Source organism: Nanorana parkeri, unplaced genomic scaffold (genome assembly GCF_000935625.1).
Source record: "Nanorana parkeri isolate BGI_ZX_2015 unplaced genomic scaffold, ASM93562v1 scaffold620, whole genome shotgun sequence".
Classification (NCBI taxonomy): Eukaryota; Metazoa; Chordata; class Amphibia; order Anura; family Dicroglossidae; genus Nanorana; species Nanorana parkeri.
The window spans coordinates 811,291-817,054 of record NW_017306888.1 but is presented as its reverse complement, the minus strand read 5'-3'; the positions used below and the strand labels follow the sequence as shown (position 1 = coordinate 817,054).

The following is a 5,764-nucleotide window of genomic DNA, read 5'->3' as shown; positions in this document are numbered from 1 at the left end:
ACACACACGCTTACACACACACACACGCTTACACACACACACACGCTTACACACACACACACTCACTTTAGACATGAGCTAATTAACCTACCAGCATGTCTTTTGAGTGTGGGAGGAAACCCATACAAGTAAAGGGAGAACATGTAAACTCCATGCATATAGTGAGTAGAATTGGCTGTGTCCTGTTAAAGATTTCTCTTCACTTTCTGTCTTGGAGATGCAGCAGGAAGTGTCAACAAATCTCCCCAAAGTGAGGAGAATTCCCAGCTTAGACAGTTGTCACCAGAAAATCATTGGAACCCCATTGAAAGATTTCCCCTCACCTTTTTGCTCTCAGGATGTCTCTAAAATTTAGGATTCTTTCTTGGTTACAATGGTCTCCAGGGTACACAGGAGAAAAAAAAAATTGGCAGGGGTTCAACCCTTCCCTACTGAAAATAGGGGGGAAAAAGTTTTTTGTTTACATACACTTTTTTTTATTCTGAGATTAAATGTTTGTTCCAGGATTTGGCTATGACAGATCTGAATGTTGTACGAACAAAAGTGATTAGTATATTTGTGTGTTTTGTCTTGGGAGTTTCTAGTGAAACCAGCTAACCATTCAGGGTCCTCCTAACCTTCTTATATGGAATTGTATTGTAGCTCTACGGACTCCCTTTTGTTTTTTTGTATAGTGTTACGCAAACCGTTGGTGCTTTATCAATCCCGTATTATTATATAATTAACAACAACCAGGGGCTCAGAGGAAAAGGTTTGTGTTTGAGAAGAAATACATTGAAAAGGTTGGACATTTCAGCACTAAATTGATAATACGTCTAAGTAGATTTGGGCCTGGTAGTGGACACAAAGATTGGCACTGAAAGGGTAAAGTGTAATGCCAGGCAAAACACTTCTTTCTTTTTACTTTGACTGGAGAGAGGAAGTGTTAGAACTTGTCACGGTTTTATTTTTGGGCCTGTTTTGGCACATTTCCTTTTTATTTGCTCTTTCTTTGACAATCTTTGACAATCTTTGCAAACTCGCAATAACAAATTCCATAAGAACAAGAAAAAAACCTTTTCATAAGCAGTGCGTGATCTCCAGGCAGTGACTTTACCTTGGCTGAGCTGATGCCATTGGTCTTCTGCGGAAAGGAGGAAGCATGTCCTTAGGCCGCGTTCGCATAAGCTGTCAATTGCTGTGTCATGAACCTGCAGATTTGTTAGAAAGGATTCTCTGGTGGTTCTGGATAGCTGTGACTGAAATGACAGGTTGGCAGTGGCCACATCTGTCCAGCGATGTTCAGATGTAATTGCACATGGGGTGATTACCTGCTGTCAGAGACATGACCATCCCAGGGCACCAGCTGCATGCATCACGGATGCAATCGTCTGTCTCTAACTGCAGGTAATCACTCCATGTATGATTACATCTGAACACCAGTGGGCAGCTGTGGCTGCTGTCAGCCTGTCATTGCTTTGTATAGTATGAGTGACCATAGCTGTCTGCAACCATCTATGATTCCTTTTGTAAGAATTGGCAGATTCTTTCTGCAGGAATTCATATTATGCAAGAAAATTGTGTGACCTCTGAGAAATAATATAAATGCTGATCAGCAATAACATTCTGGCCACTGAGAGGTGAAGTGAATAACATTGATTATCTGGTTACAATGGCACTTGTAGTAGGTGGGATATATTAGGCACCAAGTGAACATTTTGTCCCTGAAGCAGAAAAAAATGTGCAAGTGTAAGGATTTGGATGACTTTGACAAGGGCCAAATTGTGATAGCGAGACGAGAGGGTCAGAGCAACTCCCAAAACTGCAGCTCTTGTGGGATGTTTCCGGTCTCCGTTGATCAGGATCTACCAAAAGTGGTCCAAGGAGGCAAAACCCTGGTGACAGGGTCATGGGTGGCCAAGGCTCACTGATGTACGTGGTAAGTCAGGCTGGCCTGTGTAGTCTGATCCAATAGAAGGGCTACTGTAGCTTAAATTACTGATTGTTAATGCTGGTTCTGATAGAAAGGTTTCTGAACACAAAAGTGCGTCGCAGATTGTTGTGTTTGGGGCTGTCTAGCCAAAGGCCGGTCAGGGTGCCCATGCTGACACGTGTCCATCACATAAAATGCCTACAGTGGGCACATGAGCATCAGACCTACGCCACAGAGCAATGGAAGAAGGTGATCTGGTCTGATGAATCGCATTTTCTTTTCTTTTCTTTTCTTTTACATCATGTGGATGGTCGGGTGTGGGTGAGTGTCACTTTTCTGGGGAAGAGATGGCACCAGGATACACTATAGGTAGAAGGCAAGCCGGCAAAGGCAGTGTGATGCTTAGAGCAATGTCCTGCTGGGAAACCTTGGGTCTTGCCATTCCTATGGATGTTACTTTGACGCGCACCACCTACCTAAACATTGTTGCTGACCAAGTACACCCCTTCTTGAAACGGTATTCCCTGATGGCAGTGGCATATTTCAGCAGGATATTGCGCCCTGCCACGCTGCAAAAAATGGTTCAAGAATAGTTTGGGGAACGCAACAATGAGGTGTTGACTTGGTCTCCATGCGTGAGGTGGGGAGGAGGTGCGGCTGCGCAGCGTGTGTGGAGCTGTGAACAGGGCCAACTGATCGGAAGCCGATTAATCGATTATTGCAAAAGTTGACAACTTTTGCAATAATAGATTATAATCGATTATGTCGATTAGTTGTTGCAGCCCTAAAATTCTCCAGATCTCAATCCAATTGAGCATCTGTGGGATGTGCTGGAAAAACAAGTCCGATCCATGGAGGCCCCACCTCACAACTTACAGGACTTAAAGGATCTGTTAAAGGATCTAGTGGAGGCCATGCCTCCATGGGTCAGTGCTGTTTTGGCAGCAAAAGGGGGACCTACTCAGGCAGGTGGTCATAATGTTATGGCTGATAGGTGTATATGTACACGTTTCACATGCATATTAATTACCATGCATGCACTTAACATGAATAACGTATGTGATGCTACTCTGTGTCCACCTTGTATTTCTGACATCGGAGCCCCGGCCGCCATAAGTCAGAAAAAAATAAATAAATCAGCATTGGAATGCATAGCTACATTCCTATTGGCTATTTCACTTTGCAATAGCAAACTAGCTATGGCACCCGCCCACTGCTGCTGTCAATCAGCAGAGGGGGACCTGCAGTTCTCCATCAGGTCCCCATCTAGTGATTATCCTCATTATTATTAATAATAAAAGCTGACACCCTCGCCTTGTGTTATATGATTTGCCATTTTAGCTGTTACAGTAGTGGTTCTCAACCTGTGGGTCGCTGTGTGATTTCTGCTGTGCTAGGTGAGAGTCCTCCTCAGCCCTCTCCTAGCGCAGCAGTGTCGGTTCTCCCGCCACGCCGCCAGATGTCGCTGCAGCAGCCGCCGCGTCAACCCTAAGGCCCCGTTCACATGTAGCGAATTATCGCCGCGATATCGTGCATTTTTGCCGCGCGATATCGCGAGAAGTCGCCGGCCAATGCTATTCAATGAAGCTGTCTTAACTCCATGTCGCGGTCGCAAGTCGCTTCTACCGGACCCTTTTTTCGGCGGGTTTTGCGCGATTTTGCCCTTTTTCTATGGAGCCCGACGGAGAAGGTCGCGCTACCGTCGCTGGAACGTCGCCCCGAAAGTCGCGCTATCCCGGCCGTGCGGATCCGCTGCAAAAGGTATGTCGCTACGTGTGAATTGGGTCTAAATTTTACCGTTGGGGCTCACCACAACTTGGCAAATGTTACCAAGGGGTCCCGGCCCTAGAAAGGTTGAGAACCACTGCTCTATGATATCCCGAAATGTCAGCTTGTGATGCCTGTTGCTTGATGTGAATAAAGGACACTGATTATCACTATACCAATGTGTGCTGGTGAAGATCCTTGTTTTCCTATGATTGTATGATGGCGCCATCCAATTCACTACAGCACCATGCATGAACTGTGAGCAAGCCTGTAAGGTGTGTGACGGATAAACCTCTCGGCAATGAAAACCGGGGAGATGTTCTAACCCTTAACAACTAAAATCTAAAAAGAAATATTGGCGTGAGCTTCACTTTGAGTTAACCATCAAAAGATAAACACAGCTGTTTAATCATATTCAGTACAAAGTGTACGGAGCGTGTGCAAGCATGTGATGTGTGTTCTGCTTGATGCAAATACATCAGGAGTCCCACCTCTGGTGCATACACACGCTTCATAGAATGTTTATCACTGAATCGTTACCTGACAGCATGTGTCCTGTATACTGTCTGTCCCCTCATGTAATGCTCTGTTCTCTTTCAGGGTCTGTGGGGGTGACAGCACCCAGTGTCGGGGTGTGACGGAGGCAGGATGGTGTGTGAATTTTTCCTCCTCTCCTCCATCTGGTTCGTGGTGGTTATATTTTGGATGGAAACGATCAGTATGTGGCTTTTTCTATGCCATCTATTCCAGGACCGAGCCATGTACCAGTGGGGAGACAGGTGTGTGTTGGGGGGGGGCTAATTACAGGGTCTATTACCTGAGAACGGCTTGTATTAATGGTGGACCTCCCACTATAGAGCACACACTGCATAACAGTCCTCTTCTGTTTCTTTCTCAGGATTTACGTCTCCCATCCTGACCAGATCATGTACGTAATTATTAGGTGAGTGAGCACAGTGTGTGCACAGCATTTCACTGCCAAGTAATCATTTTCCAGATTTAGAGACTTTCACAAATAGACTGGGCTAGTATAAACCTTGTATAGAGGGGGTATAAATAGGGAATATCAAATTGTTGGGGAATCGCATACATTATAATAATATACCTAATGCAGGAGAAAACAGTTTTTTGTATTTCTGCCACCTCAAAGAGTGTTGTGTGTCTGGTTGGTATGCTCAGTGAGTAGCAGGGTGACAACTATTTTACTCCATCTTGAAGTGCAGTAGAATATCAAACTACTCCTCAACAGAGGCAGCAGACAACTCTCATTCATAATCCAGGGCAGGCATCCTTTTTGTCTTCCGCAATGTCCTTCCCTCTGATTATGGTAATAATGTATCTCCATAATGCATTGCATTCAGATGCAGTTGTAGGTCCTGTTTTCCAGCCCCGCCACCTCCTAGGTGCAGTTCAATCCATCTTTAGACCACTTTTGGGGAACGTAGTTTTTCCCCATAGGCAGTGTAGACGGTGTGATTTTTATTGCCTCATCTCCACGGGCAGTAGAGAACATTTTTAATTCCACCTCCAATAGAAGAACATAGAAAATATTGGAATACTTTTGCATTACGTTACTTAGGTCATAGTTTGAGATCTGGAACAACATATCTCAGACTTTAGTCCAATTATATTTTTTTAGCATGCTGGCAAATATGTAACAATATAATCTGGATCATGGACTTTCTAAAAGGAACGGTGCAACTTGTCTGGCCATGCAAAGCCAGACAAGTTGCTACTCAAGTCAGTAGTGATGGTTGTGGTGCATAAGCAGTCACTTTAATTAAATATAATAATCCATTATACAGCAATGCAGAATAATGTTAAGCTTCAATACTCTGTGTTGCTCACTAGGGCTGTGCAGTGTCTCGGGGGTGCACGGTCTGATCAGGGCTGTGTGGGGGTCTCAGGCGGATGTGCAGGTCTTGCTAGGGCTGTGCGGTGTCACCAGGGTTACGTGCAGCTCTCTCTCTAGGGCTGTGTGCAGTCTGCCCATGGCTGTGTGGACAGGTGCATGTCTTACCAGGGCTGTTCCAGCTCTCCCCATGGCTGCTTGGACGGGTGTGGGTCTTACCAGGGCTGTTTCCG

General features: G+C 45.2%; 1 long non-coding RNA gene across 1 annotated transcript in view; it reads left to right on the top strand.

Moving 5' to 3' along the window:
• LOC108792250 overlaps positions 1 to 5,764 on the top strand; it is a 13,213-nt gene that overhangs the window by 2,836 nt on the left and 4,613 nt on the right. Inside the window, exons 2-3 of the long non-coding RNA XR_001941552.1 lie at positions 4,280 to 4,458; positions 4,578 to 4,622. This is a non-coding gene — a long non-coding RNA (uncharacterized LOC108792250). The remainder of the gene's footprint in view (positions 1 to 4,279; positions 4,459 to 4,577; positions 4,623 to 5,764) is intronic.